The sequence below is a fragment of the Ranitomeya variabilis genome, chromosome 5, assembly GCF_051348905.1.
Source record: "Ranitomeya variabilis isolate aRanVar5 chromosome 5, aRanVar5.hap1, whole genome shotgun sequence".
Taxonomy (NCBI): domain Eukaryota; kingdom Metazoa; phylum Chordata; class Amphibia; order Anura; family Dendrobatidae; genus Ranitomeya; species Ranitomeya variabilis.
This window is the reverse complement of record NC_135236.1, coordinates 635,158,351-635,174,260: the sequence shown is the minus strand read 5'-3', so window position 1 is coordinate 635,174,260 and position 15,910 is coordinate 635,158,351.

The following is a 15,910-nucleotide window of genomic DNA, read 5'->3' as shown; positions in this document are numbered from 1 at the left end:
TGGTTCATGCAGCTTTACATGAACACCCGAGCCTTACACTATGGCTGGTCCAAATAACTAAAGCAATTGTTACCATCCACCTCTTGTGTCTCCCCTTTTCCTCATAGATTGTAAGCTTGCAAGCAGCAGGGCCCTCATTCCTCCTGGTATCTGTTTTGAACTGTGATTTCTGTTATGCTGTAATGTCTGTTGTCTGTATAAGTCCCCTCTATAAGTTGTAAAGCGCTGCGGAATATGTTGGCGCTATATAAATAAAATTATTATTATTATTATTATTTATTATTACTAAAGGTGTCTGTCTGCCCCTGCCTGGTGTTGTCCTCAACTGAATAAAGCTGAGCTTCTACCTTCTGCCTCTTACTAACTGCTGTTTTTTTAAAAAATTGGCTGTTCCGGCCTACTAAAGGTGTCTGACTGCCCCTGCCTGGTGTTGTCCTCAACTGAATAAAGCTGAGCTTCAACCTTCTGTTCCAAATTACCATTTTTAAAAATGCAATTGGCTGTTCCGGCCTACTAAAGGTGAATGTCTGCCCCTGCCTGGTGTTGTCCTCAACTGAATAAAGCTGAGCTTCTACCTTCTGTTCCAAATTACCATTTTTAAAAATGCAATTGGCTGTTCCGGCCTACTAAAGGTGAATGTCTGCCCCTGCCTGGTGTTGTCCTCAACTGAATAAAGCTGAGCTTCAACCTTCAGTTCCAAATTACCATTTTTAAAAATGCAATTGGCTGTTCCGGCCTACTAAAGGTGTCTGTCTGCCCCTGCCTGGTGTTGTCCTCAACTGAATAAAGCTGAGCTTCAACCTTCAGTTCCAAATTACCATTTTTAAAAATGCAATTGGCTGTTCCGGCCTACTAAAGGTGTCTGTCTGCCCCTGCCTGGTGTTGTCCTCAACTGAATAAAGCTGAGCTTCTACCTTCTGCCTCTTACTAACTGCTGTTTTTTTTTAAAATTGGCTGTTCCGGCCTACTAAAGGTGTCTGTCTGCCCCTGCCTGGTGTTGTCCTCAACTGAATAAAGCTGAGCTTCAACCTTCTGTTCCAAATTACCATTTTTAAAAATGCAATTGGCTGTTCCGGCCTACTAAAGGTGAATGTCTGCCCCTGCCTGGTGTTGTCCTCAACTGAATAAAGCTGAGCTTCTACCTTCTGCCTCTTACTAACTGCTGTTTTTTAAAAAAATTGGCTGTTCCGGCCTACTAAAGGTGTCTGTCTGCCCCTGCCTGGTGTTGTCCTCAACTGAATAAAGCTGAGCTTCTACCTTCTGTTCCAAATTACCATTTTTAAAAATGCAATTGGCTGTTCCGGCCTACTAAAGGTGTCTGTCTGCCCCTGCCTGGTGTTGTCCTCAACTGAATAAAGCTGAGCTTCAACCTTCTGTTCCAAATTACCATTTTTAAAAATGCAATTGGCTGTTCCGGCCTACTAAAGGTGAATGTCTGCCCCTGCCTGGTGTTGTCCTCAACTGAATAAAGCTGAGCTTCTACCTTCTGTTCCAAATTACCATTTTTAAAAATGCCATTGGCTGTTCCGGCCTACTAAAGGTGTCTGTCTGCCCCTGCCTGGTGTTGTCCTCAACTGAATAAAGCTGAGCTTCAACCTTCAGTTCCAAATTACCATTTTTAAAAATGCAATTGGCTGTTCCGGCCTACTAAAGGTGTCTGTCTGCCCCTGCCTGGTGTTGTCCTCAACTGAATAAAGCTGAGCTTCTACCTTCTGCCTCTTACTAACTGCTGTTTTTTTAAAAAATTGGCTGTTCCGGCCTACTAAAGGTGTCTGTCTGCCCCTGCCTGGTGTTGTCCTCAACTGAATAAAGCTGAGCTTCAACCTTCTGTTCCAAATTACCATTTTTAAAAATGCAATTGGCTGTTCCGGCCTACTAAAGGTGTCTGTCTGCCCCTGCCTGGTGTTGTCCTCAACTGAATAAAGCTGAGCTTCTACCTTCTGCCTCTTACTAACTGCTGTTTTTTTAAAAAATTGGCTGTTCCGGCCTACTAAAGGTGTCTGTCTGCCCCTGCCTGGTGTTGTCCTCAACTGAATAAAGCTGAGCTTCTACCTTCCGTTCCAAATTACCATTTTTAAAAATGCAATTGGCTGTTCCGGCCTACTAAAGGTGAATGTCTGCCCCTGCCTGGTGTTGTCCTCAACTGAATAAAGCTGAGCTTCAACCTTCAGTTCCAAATTACCATTTTTAAAAATGCAATTGGCTGTTCCGGCCTACTAAAGGTGTCTGTCTGCCCCTGCCTGGTGTTGTCCTCAACTGAATAAAGCTGAGCTTCAACCTTCAGTTCCAAATTACCATTTTTAAAAATGCAATTGGCTGTTCCGGCCTACTAAAGGTGTCTGTCTGCCCCTGCCTGGTGTTGTCCTCAACTGAATAAAGCTGAGCTTCTACCTTCTGCCTCTTACTAACTGCTATTTTTTTTAAAAATTGGCTGTTCCGGCCTACTAAAGGTGTCTGTCTGCCCCTGCCTGGTGTTGTCCTCAACTGAATAAAGCTGAGCTTCAACCTTCTGTTCCAAATTACCATTTTTAAAAATGCAATTGGCTGTTCCGGCCTACTAAAGGTGAATGTCTGCCCCTGCCTGGTGTTGTCCTCAACTGAATAAAGCTGAGCTTCTACCTTCTGCCTCTTACTAACTGCTGTTTTTTTTAAAAATTGGCTGTTCCGGCCTACTAAAGGTGTCTGTCTGCCCCTGCCTGGTGTTGTCCTCAACTGAATAAAGCTGAGCTTCTACCTTCTGTTCCAAATTACCATTTTTAAAAATGCAATTGGCTGTTCCGGCCTACTAAAGGTGTCTGTCTGCCCCTGCCTGGTGTTGTCCTCAACTGAATAAAGCTGAGCTTCAACCTTCTGTTCCAAATTACCATTTTTAAAAATGCAATTGGCTGTTCCGGCCTACTAAAGGTGAATGTCTGCCCCTGCCTGGTGTTGTCCTCAACTGAATAAAGCTGAGCTTCTACCTTCTGTTCCAAATTACCATTTTTAAAAATGCAATTGGCTGTTCCGGCCTACTAAAGGTGTCTGTCTGCCCCTGCCTGGTGTTGTCCTCAACTGAATAAAGCTGAGCTTCAACCTTCAGTTCCAAATTACCATTTTTAAAAATGCAATTGGCTGTTCCGGCCTACTAAAGGTGTCTGTCTGCCCCTGCCTGGTGTTGTCCTCAACTGAATAAAGCTGAGCTTCTACCTTCTGCCTCTTACTAACTGCTGTTTTTTTAAAAAATTGGCTGTTCCGGCCTACTAAAGGTGTCTGTCTGCCCCTGCCTGGTGTTGTCCTCAACTGAATAAAGCTGAGCTTCTACCTTCTGTTCCAAATTACCATTTTTAAAAATGCAATTGGCTGTTCCGGCCTACTAAAGGTGTCTGTCTGCCCCTGCCTGGTGTTGTCCTCAACTGAATAAAGCTGAGCTTCAACCTTCTGTTCCAAATTACCATTTTTAAAAATGCAATTGGCTGTTCCGGCCTACTAAAGGTGAATGTCTGCCCCTGCCTGGTGTTGTCCTCAACTGAATAAAGCTGAGCTTCTACCTTCTGTTCCAAATTACCATTTTTAAAAATGCAATTGGCTGTTCCGGCCTACTAAAGGTGTCTGTCTGCCCCTGCCTGGTGTTGTCCTCAACTGAATAAAGCTGAGCTTCAACCTTCAGTTCCAAATTACCATTTTTAAAAATGCAATTGGCTGTTCCGGCCTACTAAAGGTGTCTGTCTGCCCCTGCCTGGTGTTGTCCTCAACTGAATAAAGCTGAGCTTCTACCTTCTGCCTCTTACTAACTGCTGTTTTTTTAAAAAATTGGCTGTTCCGGCCTACTAAAGGTGTCTGTCTGCCCCTGCCTGGTGTTGTCCTCAACTGAATAAAGCTGAGCTTCTACCTTCTGTTCCAAATTACCATTTTTAAAAATGCAATTGGCTGTTCCGGCCTACTAAAGGTGTCTGTCTGCCCCTGCCTGGTGTTGTCCTCAACTGAATAAAGCTGAGCTTCAACCTTCTGTTCCAAATTACCATTTTTAAAAATGCAATTGGCTGTTCCGGCCTACTAAAGGTGAATGTCTGCCCCTGCCTGGTGTTGTCCTCAACTGAATAAAGCTGAGCTTCTACCTTCTGTTCCAAATTACCATTTTTAAAAATGCAATTGGCTGTTCCGGCCTACTAAAGGTGTCTGTCTGCCCCTGCCTGGTGTTGTCCTCAACTGAATAAAGCTGAGCTTCAACCTTCAGTTCCAAATTACCATTTTTAAAAATGCAATTGGCTGTTCCGGCCTACTAAAGGTGTCTGTCTGCCCCTGCCTGGTGTTGTCCTCAACTGAACAAAGCTGAGCTTCCACATTCTGGCTTTCGCCCTATACTATCAGATATTAAACTGCATTTGGCCTACTAGTGTGGTTATGCCCTTGAAACAGTGTCTGCTGCTCTTGGGTTTGCTACTCCACTGAACAAAGCAATGCCGCCTGTTTAGTCCTGTTACCAATTTTGAACTGCATTTAGCCTACTTTATTCTTTGGCCCTATATCTGTTTCCTCCTCATCCTGCCCATTGCCCAGCCACTGCTAGATGAGTCTGCTGGTACATTGACCTAGACCACTACATTCCCCTTATACTCTACACAGCCAGAATCTGACCCTGCTGAAAGTAAGGTTCCCCTTCCCGCATGTTATACCACCTTACACAGGGACAGAGAGGAAGGTGCAGATGAAAGTGCAGGTTCCTTCATCAGGTGGGGGGGCATACTCGTTGGCGACGTCACTGGCACAGGGCCCCTCAGAGTACGCAAAAGTGTCGCTGCTGGTGGGAGGCGCCCCCGCCATGCAAACACACATCGCTGTACTTTGAGGGGCCCTGTGCCAGTGCCAATGCGAACGAGTGGGCCCCCCCTGCTTGCTCAGGATCACAGCACTTGCAACGTTGAAATACTTACCTTTCCCTGCAACACCGCCGTGACGTAGTCCGCATTTCCTGGGCCCACGAAAAACTTGAGCCGGCCCTACTCCCCCCACAACTTTTGCCAAATGACCCCCAATTCCCTATGCCCAACTATTATTATAAAGTTAATTAAGATTGACAAGCTTCAGAAACAAGAATGGATGTTTTTGGCATTAAAATGGGCACTGTAGGTGTTTTCCTGGCCTCCACTCACTGCCGACTATGCTTCCCCATTGACTTGCATTGGGTTTCGTGTTTCGGTCGATCCCCGACTTTTAGCGATAATCGGCCGACTGCACTCGACTCGACTCTGGACAAAATCGGGTTTCACAAAACCCGACTCGATCTTAAAAAAATGAAAGTCGCTCAACTCTAAGGACAACTAGTGTATCAGGGTTGGAACCATGGCAACTGATGTAGCAGCATCGTAATATGCTATATAGTAGAGCTAACAAAAAGAGGCAGCAGAGTTATAATATTATATTTATACTGTGTGCTGTGTATGTTCATTGGTTGTACTCATTGGGCCTCAAAGACCCAAGGTACAATATGTCGCTAAAGTTCCTCCATCAATCAATTTTGCTATTATTTACATCACATTACAAAGTTAAACATACCAATTACGGTCCATCCGAGTCTCTAATTAAAAAACATTGGTGTTCATCTTAATAAAGCAAAAATTAAATTGCGACAATCTGCATTTTACAATTGTACATATCTGTGAAGATCCTATGGACTAACAGGTACGTAATGATCGCGGTCACAGGGGCTGCTACACCGGGGCCTATTTCAGGCTCCTGGCTTCTGCACAGGCTATAGAAGAGGACACATGTCGTGGGAGCAAAGGAAGGTAAGAATAATCGTTTGTTTATTTTTTAAATGTACTGGAGTACTAAGTACATCATTTCTACAAGGGGGCCAGGATGGGCGACATTATTCAAGGAAGAGGCTCAGGACTGGGGACATTGTTATAGGATGAGAGCCAGGATCGATGGGGGCTTAATTACTGGAAGGAACCAGGAGGGGAACATTATTACTGAAAAGGGCACATTATACCAGGAAGGTGCCCAGCATGGGAGACATTATTATAGGATAGTGGGCATTATTAGAGAGAGAGGCCCGCGATGAGAGGTCATTAATTCAACAAGGGGCCCAAGAGACATTAAGTCAGGAAGGGTCCAGGAGGAGGAGCTTATTACTGGAAGGTACCAGGACGGGGGACATTGTTACAGGAAGGAGACAGTATGGGGAACATTATTACATATTTGGCAAATACACATGTTTTTATAGGTTCTAAAATGCTACAAAGGCCAATGTTAGGAGTCGAATTCCCGCCGCTGCACAGGGGGAATCTCGGGCCATCTCCGCTGCGGTTTCCCATTCTGCTTCAGCCACAGTGGAGCCAGCTCAGCGGAGACGTCGGTCCCTGCATCTCACTCAGCCTGATACTGTGCAAAGGGTTACTGCTGCCTTTCCACGTTCTGCTTTTGTAGCCAGCACTGGTCAGCGGTGTGCAGGCTTTTCTAGGACTAAGCCCTGCTTTGCACACACTGAGCATGCCCACGGGAGGACAACTCATTGGAAGTTGGGGGTCACACGCTCAGTCATTGTAGCAGCTCCTATTGGACCACTTGGAAGGTTCTTGTCTGCTACAGCTGCTACCAGTATGGTCATGTCTGGATGTGGTTAGGGTTTGGCTGAAATAAGCCGCTAGAATACCGGCACCTCCGGTGAGGAGTTGTTTGCCTGTTTCTCTGACTATATGACCACAGTTTTGCTCTGTTTGGTAGCTGTGTACCTCTGTGAGGTTAACAGGGCACAGCATCTTGTATCTAGCGAATCTGTGGAGTTAACAGAGTTTGCTTATACCGCCTCATAGCACCACTATTTGCCAGCAGCAGGTTCCTCTCCTGCACGGTGGACCCCGGGTTGCAAACACACCTATTAATACATATATTCGGTGCGTTCCACCAACCCTAACAGCCAATATATTTGACCAACACGCAGGTGGAGGCCCAGATTCAAATTTTGCACTTGGACCCATCTGAATCTAATTACGCCACTGTGAACGAATTTGGCTCCATCATATACCTCAGTGAAGCTTTGATTTTCTAAGGAAACCTCGGTTTCTTACTGTCCATAGAATTATTGACAGACCACAAAAAATTTCTGCTGTTTTTCTACAGTTTCTAAAGTGTATGTGGAAAAGGCTGACATGTCAGCCTCAAGAAAAGTAAGAAAAGTAAGTTAAGGCATGAGTCGAAGGTCCATCATCAGCCAATTCTCGATAAACATGATCTTCTTTCCTGCACTGTTTGTGGAGGAGCACCAGAAGCTGTGTGATCAGGTCAGTGCTATAGTCCTTGTTGGTACTGATTTTTTTAGGGTCACTTGAGTTTAATGTTCCATCTTCTTCTTCTCGAGAAGCATCCATGGCAGAGAGTTCACTCATGGGAATGCCAGGATAGCCCATAGTTACTATTAGGCTATGTCCACCATTGTGCATTGTGTAACTCAGGAGAAAAAGAGAGCAACCGTTTTTTTATAAAAATATGAAAAGAATTGTATTAATAAATTTATAACACCATAACAAACAATCAATTATATGTAATAAATAGCAGGGGAAGACCCCAAGAGAGGAAACACAGGACTCCTAAACAGAGATACCCGGCTATTAGATGCTGAGCACATCACAGTTTCAAAGCATGGCATAAAGTGCACAGTGCTAAATCAGAGCCGCATCTAGGCAGCATGTCAATGTGAAACCCCATAGGTTGCCGCACAGTGCTGTAGTAATAAATAACCCCTTGGGGTGAAATGCTTACCGGGCAGTCAGAGTTAGGAAGTCCTGGGTCAGGTGTGCGAGCCCCGACGTGCGTTTCGCGGGTGACAAGCCTCGCTTTCTCAAGGGAATACAATATTAACCCAGGCAGGACCTTATATTGCCCTTTGAACAGGCATGTGACGTCCTGCCGGCCAATCACAAGTGGGATTACTGGCGCATGCGCACCGCGATTACAGAGCTCCCGGCCAGAGAAGCAGAGCGTCATCATCATCACATGGGAGAGGGGAGGAGGAGCAATCCCCCGTCCCATGGACAAGGATGAAGACACGCCGCTGCACAGCCGAGGGTCAGCACCGCGGCACACATGCGCACTCCCACTGTGTCACCAATGATAGATCTCAGCCATAAGAATATGAGACAAACAGACATAAGATGTATAACGTTTACAGGAATATAAACTCGTGGGACAAGATATACACACTGTACATCTAAATAGATGTAGTAATGACATAAAGGATGTAAAATCCGATATAGTCCAAATCAATATATAGCGTCGCATGATGTCCCATCCTTTTGGCTTGCAGTCAGACATTTTGAGGGCCGTAGTATTTAGATTGCTAGCAGATCGGTGGTGGATGGACAAATCCAATGGAGGTATCCTGCCTGGGATAACAGGGAAAGTGATAAAAAATAAGGGAAACAAAAAAGGTTAAAAACAACGAATTAAAAACAGAAACACATACCCAAACCCCAGGGGAAAGACAGGAAACCAGGAGACATATTTTTTCAAAGGAATGAATATCAGTATCTACAGAATACACTCAGAGAAATGAGGAAAAAGAAAGTGACTCATTTAATCCTCTTGGGGTCATGGTATCTAAAACCACGATCCACTTGGCCTCTACCTGCGCGAGTGTTCTTTTATAGTTCCCCCCTCGGATCCCCAAGTGGATTACATCAATGCCCCGCACCATAAATGATGTGGGGTCACACCCATGAAATTGCTTAAAATGGCGTGGGATGGTTTTAAGGAGAGATAAGTCGGTCACTGTCCTGGCCGCGTCAATGTCCCGCACATGTTCACGCACACGTTTTCTAAGTTCTCTTGAAGTCAAACCGATGTAAATTTTGGAGCAGCCACAAGTGGCATAGTAGATAATGTTAGTACTCCCACACGAAATATGGTGCCTTATATTAAACTCCCTTTTACCGTCGGATGATTTAAATGTGCACCGCAGGACGTTCGCGCAGGCCAGGCAGTGACCGCAAGGTATAGATCCGACAATAGGCCCTCTAGACCCAAACGGGTTATCTCGAGATGGAACATAATGGCTTTTCGCCAGAAGGTCTTTTAAATTTTTAGATCTCCTGGCAGTCATGAAAGGGCCTACCCTTACCAAGGTTTGTAAAGAGGGTTCAGCCCCCAGGATAAACCAGTGTTTTTTAAAAATGTTTCGCATCTCCTCCCATTCATGATTATGTGTTGAAATATACCTAATCGGGCCATTGTCACGGATCACATTTCTCGTCCTTGAGGGCTGTAGTAGGTCATTACGTAAGGTGGCTCTAGCCCATTGGTACCCGCGCTTGATGCATCTATTCGAGTAGCCACGCACGGAAAAACGTGTTTTAAGATCCGCACTCTGGCTCTCAAATTTTGCATCGGACGAGCAGATCTGCCTCATCCTCAGGAACTGACCAACCGGGACGGCCCCGATTGTAGATGGATTATGAGCTGAGGATGCATGGATAAATGCATTAACCGATGTTGGTTTGCGGTAAACATCCGTCTGAATGCGGCCACTATTGTCCAACTCAAAAGTGACATCCAAGAAATTGACTCTCTTTATGTCATGGGTATAGGTTAGACGGATGTTTAGAGCATTCTGGTTGAGTGTCCCCATAAATTCCCTGAGCTGTTGCACCGTCCCGTCCCACAAAAAGAAAATATCGTCTATATAACGATGCCAGCACAGCACATGGGAGGCGGCCCGTGGGCCCTCGTCACCAAACAAAAATCTCTCCCAGGACCCCAGAAAGAGATTTGCGTACGAGGGCGCACAGGCCGCGCCCATGGCTGTGCCGCGTGTCTGAAGGTAAAAACAATCTTTAAAGACGAAAAAATTGTGGGTAAGGACGAAGTGCAACAGCTCGAGGATGAACTCACAAAAAGGGCCGGCCCGGTCAGATGCCCCGAGGAAGAGGCGGACAGCCTCAATACCATGCTGGTGGTTAATGCACGTGTATAGGCTTTCTACGTCTGCTGTCACTAATAGCGTGTCATGATCCACAAGAATGCCATCGACCCTTGTCAGGGCGTCTGTCGTATCACGAACATATGATGGAAGTGTTTCCACCAGCGGTTTTAAATAAAAATCTATGAATTGGCATATTGGATCACATAAGCTGCCAATTCCTGACACTATAGGACGCCCAGGAGGGTCGAGGGCATTCTTGTGGATCTTGGGCAATAAGTAGAAAGTTGAGATTTTCGGAAACCTAACCGTCAATCCCTCAAGGACTTGTTTGGTAATAAGGCCGTCATCCAGGGCCCTAATTAGGATTTTTTGGAGATCCGATGAGAACGAGGATATAGGGTTAAAGGACAGTCTACAATAGGTGTCTCGGTCCCTAAGCTGGCAAAATGCTTCGCGTTCATATTTATCTTGAGGCCAGATGACTATGTTGCCCCCCTTGTCAGCAGCCTTAAAAACAATGTTGGATAATTTTTGAAGATCAAAAATGGCCGTCCTTTCGTTTTTCGTAAGGTTGTCAAAGCGCCGTCTAGTGGACAGCTGCTTGAATTCCTCTGTTACCAATCTGGTAAAGATGTCAATGGCAGGACTAAGTGACAAGGGGGGAAACTTAGTCGATCTGGCCGCAGCAGAGGGTGGGAACCTACTTGTACTGGGGCCCTCCTGCTCCTCCAGGAGGTCCTCTGTTGTGATTTTGCTTTTTGCTCCCTCTAGTGGTCATTAGTATTTGACTCTGGAGCTTCTGTCTTTTCCTATATCCTCACCTGGGCCGTTAGTTCAGGGGCGTTGCTATATAAGCTCCCTGGACCTTCAGTTCAATGCCTGGCATCGTTGAAATCAGAGCTAATCTGTTGTGCTCTTGTCCTATGATCCTGGTTCCTGTATTTCAAGCTGTCTGCTTCCTTGCTTTTTGCTTTTGTTTTGTTTGGTATTTTTGTCCAGCTTGTTCCAATCTGTATCCTGACCTTTGCTGGAAGCTCTAGGGGGCTGGTGTTCTCCCCCCGGACCGTTAGACGGTTCGGGGGTTCTTGAATCTCCAGCGTGGATTTTTATAGGGTTTTTGTTGACCAGATAAGTTATCTTGCTATATTCTGCTATTAGTAAGCTGGCCTCTCTTTGCTGACCCTGGTTCATTTCTGTGTTTGTCATTTCCTCTTACCTCACCGTTATTATTTGTGGGGGGCTTGTATCTTGCTTTGGGGTCCCTTTCTCTGGAGGCAAGAGAGGTCTTTGTTTTCTTCTCCTAGGGGTAGTTAGATTCTCCGGCTGGCGCGAGTCATCTAGCGATCACCGTAGGCATGATCCCCGGCTACTTCTAGTGTTGGCGTTAGGAGTAGCTATTTGGTCAACCCAGTTACCACAGCCCTATGAGCTGGATTTTTGAATCTCGCAGACTTACACGTTCCTCTGAGACCCTGTCCACTGGGGTCATAACAGTCCTCCAAGTCATGAAGGGTCTCTCTCTCGATCTCAGACATCAGCTCACATGATTCTTTCTTGTGATGTTACTTTCTGAGAAGTAATTTCCGAGAGAATAAGTTGAGGTCCTTCATGGCTGTGAAGAAATTAAACGAATTAGTAGGGGCAAAAGAAAATCCCTTACTCAGCACCCTCAACTGAGTCTCAGTTAGTGTATACTTAGAGAGATTCACTACCTGTAATCCTCCCTGCTGGCTAGAGTTCACTCCATTTTGTTTTGTTTTAGTTGTCTGTCTTGTAGTGCGTCTCATGGTGGATATATTTGCTGTAGAGCCACCCTGTGAGGAGCCCCTCAATACTGGTTCATCCTCACCCGACATATTGGATCTCCTGGAATTTGATCGAGATCTGGAAGAGGAAGAGTTTCTCGACTGCGGTCTTGACCGGCTGTACGCATTTCGCCACCTATAGACACATTGGAGTTTCTTGTCCTCCACGTCTCTTTGAAATTTGTGCATTGTGTAGATGAGCTATTGTGGTTGTACTATTGAAAGATGAGATGAGATTGAACAACTTGTTTGAACTAGTCAATATATACAGTATACATATATATACACTCACCGGCCACTTTATTAGGTACACCATGCTAGTAACGGGTTGGACCCCCTTTTGCCTTCAGAACTGCCTCAATTCTTCATGGCATAGATTCAACAAGGTGCTGGAAGCATTCCTCAGAGATTTTGGTCCATATTGACATGATGGCATCACACAGTTGCCGCAGATTTGTCGGCTGCACATCCCAAAGATGCTCCATACAAGGCAGGATGGATCCATGCTTTCATGTTGTTTACGCCAAATTCTGACCCTACCATCCGAATGTCGCAGCAGAAATCGAGACTCATCAGACCAAGCAACGTTTTTCCAATCTTCTACTGTCCAATTTCGATGAGCTTGTACAAATTGTAGCCTCAGTTTCCTGTTCTTAGCTAAAAGGAGTGGTACCCGGTGTGGTCTTCTGCTGCTGTAGCCCATCTGCCTCAAAGTTCGACGCACTGTGCATTCAGAGATGCTCTTAGGCCTACCTTGGTTGTAACGGGTGGCGATTTGAGTCACTGTTGCCTTTCTTTCAGCTCAAACCAGTCTGCCCATTCTCCTCTGACCTCTGGCATCAACAAGGCATTTCCGCCCACAGAACTGCCGCTCACTGGATTTTTTTTCTTTTTCGGACCATTCTCTGTAAACCCTAGAGATGGTTGTGCGTGAAAATCCCAGTAGATCAGCAGTTTCTGAAATACTCAGACCAGCCCTTCTGGCACCAACAACCATGCCACGTTCAAAGGCACTCAAATCACCTTTCCAGGTCACCACCTGACAGCACACTGGAGGACGTCCTTCTTAGCCATGATGGGACAGGAAACACGAGAGGTTAAAAGGACCCTCCCCCTACCACCCTTCAGTGTTTTTCCTGTCCCATTATGGATAGGAACGGCGAGAGGAAGCTACCGTTCTGTGCGGGGGGATGTGGATCGGGGGGGCTTTGCCTCACCCTTCCCTCCATAAGGCGCCCGCTGGCCGACACCCGACCGAGGGTCCCTCTGCCTACCAGTGTAGCGCTGCTCCTGGTATGAGGATCGCTTCCCCCTGCCGGGGGCTCTCGATCCTTCCGTCACGCCCCCTGGTGCATGCGAATCCCAGCGGCGGCCTCTGCTGATGTCGGCGTCTCCATGCGGCCGGCATGGGGATGGAAACCCTCGCTGCACCATCCTCTCTTTCCGGCCGCGCGTCACTTCCGGTTTGCGGCTGAGGGGGGCGGGCGGCGTCTCTGCAGTCGGTAGTGAGCGCGGGAGCGCTGTACAGATGAAAAGAGGAACAGAAGTATAAAGGTATGTGCAGGGGCAGTAAGCGATCTCCAGTGCAGTAACATGGAGGACGCAGCTAGAGCAGAGGGGCAGGAGTCCACAGCGCTAGTAAGTAGAGCAGGGCTCTTTGTTATGGATATCTTAAAAAAAAAAAAAAAAAAAAATGGGGCATTATCCTAGAGTTTGTTATTTTCTATAGGCTGCCTCATTACCTGAAAAACCGTTAAAGAAACCTGGCAAAAGCAAGAAGTGCCCTATTTGTGCAGCCAAGCTGAAAGATACCTGGCAGAAACCCCTATGTGAAGCATGCACCTGCAAAATCATAGGAGAGGAGCAGGCTTCTCTTATGTCAAATATGAGAGCCATGATAAGAGAGGAGGTCCAGGCTTCGGTATCAAGTCTGGTACTACCGCAAGCCTCACCTTCAGAGAGACCGAGCAAAAGGCAGAGGGTCGATTACTCTTCAGGAGACTCGTTATCTGCGGTATCGGATATAGGGGAGGAAGAGGAGAGCAGAGACCCTCCAGAGAGAGGGAGGAAATACTTATTCTCCGCAGCAGACACAGGAGAACTGTTGGAAGCTGTACGGCATACTATGCAGATTGAGGATCCACAACCATCTTGTTCGGTTCAAGATGAAATGTTTGGTGGCCTGCGCTCACAAACTGCGATGGTGTTTCCTGTAAATTCCCATATTAGATCCATGACTTTGGATGAATGGGAGGAGGCGGAGAAGAGATTGACTATTCCTAAAGATTTCCGACTCCGCTTGCCGTTTGACCCGGAGGATGTTAAAGAATGGGTCGATGTTCCTAAAATAGACATTCCATTGGCGAAAGTGTCCAAAAGAACCTCAATCCCCTTTGAGGACTCTTCCAACTTAAAAGAGCCCATGGACAGAAAGGCAGATGGACTTTTGAAACGGGCCTGGGAAAGTTCTTCGGCGGTTATCGGAGCTAATATTGCAGCAACATCAGTGGCTCGCTCCATGGACCTGTGGCTAAATGATCTTCAGGATCAATTAATAGCCAAAACTCCTAGAGATACTATCCTGAAATCTCTGCCTCTGTTAAAATTGGCAACCACCTTTTTAGCAGACGCGTCCGCAGAGACTGTTAGATTTGCGGCTAGAGGGCAATCTCTCTCTAATGCAGCCAGAAGAGCTATCTGGCTCAAAAGCTGGTCGGGTGATATGCACTCCAAAAATAAATTATGTTCCATACCCTTCTCTGGGGGCAGGGTCTTCGGACCAGTCCTCGACGATATCTTAGAGAAAGCCGCAGATGTAAAAAAGGGGTTCCCCGAAGAAAAGCCTAAAAAATTCCAGCCCTTTCGGAGACCCCGCTATAATCAGAAACAGGATTACAGGGGTAAAGGGAAGCAAGGTAGATGGAGCTACCAGAAAGGGGGAGATAGTAGACCCAAAACCAAGGACTCGAGTTACTCAGGTCCGAGGTCCAGCTACCATAGAAAATTACGCCATCAGAGTAGGGGGTCGTCTAGCCGGATTCCTAGAAGGTTGGAGGGAAATAACAACGAGTCCTTGGGTGTTACAAGTGGTGTCCCAGGGGTACAAAATCGAATTTTCCTCCCTTCCGCCCGAAAGATTTCTGGTGTCCAGTACACATCTAAAATCATCGTCCCCCATGTGGTCGGATATACAGGACCTCCTAAAAATGGCAGCAATTGTTCCGGTCCCCTCTCAAGAAGAGTACAGAGGTCATTACTCGAATCTCTTCTCAATAACAAAACCATCAGGAGAGTCGAGAACAATTATAAATCTGAAGCACCTAAACAACTGGGTGGTATACAAAAGGTTCAAAATGGAGTCGATTCGGTCTACCATTCCTCTGTTGGGAAAGGGTATGGTGATGTGCACTCTGGACCTAAAGAGTGCATATTACCATGTTCCCATTTACTTAAACCACCAAAAGTTCCTGCGGTTCGCGGTAAACATGGAAGGGAAAATCTATCACTTTCAGTTTCGCTGTCTCCCCTTCGGCCTGGCGTCGGCTCCCAGAGTTTTTACAAAACTTATGGTAGAGGTAGTCGCATATCTGAGAAATCAGGATTTGTTGGTAATCCCTTACCTAGACGACTTTTTGGTAGCGGCAGAGTCAGTAAACCAGCTCAGGATCAACTGTCAGTTCCTCATATCCACTCTAGAGAGTTTCGGATGGATCATAAACTGGGAGAAGTCAGATCTAATACCAAAATCCAGAATAAAATTCCTAGGAGTCATGCTCGACTCGGAAACAAGAATGTCCTACCTTCCGGAAGACAGGCTAAAGGGTATAGTAAAAAAGGTCCATCTTTTCTCCCGAGGCCGAAATACGATCAGAGATGGGATGATAATACTGGGGCTAATGACGGCCTGTATCCCTTGCGTGAGATGGAGTCAGTTTCATTCCCGACAGCTTCAGCAGGGAGTTCTGAAGAGCTGGAACAGAACGCAAAATTCTCTAAATCAAAGACTAAATCTTTCTTTTCAGATCAAGAGGTCTCTGGTATGGTGGACTCTCTCCAAAAATCTCCGGCTGGGAGTACCATGGCTCCAAACTCCGAGTGTGTCAGTCACGACAGACGCAAGTCAGGAAGGTTGGGGAGGTCATGTCCTGGGAAGATATTTCCAAGGTCGCTGGGAAAGAAAGGACAGCAAGAAGTCATCAAACCACAG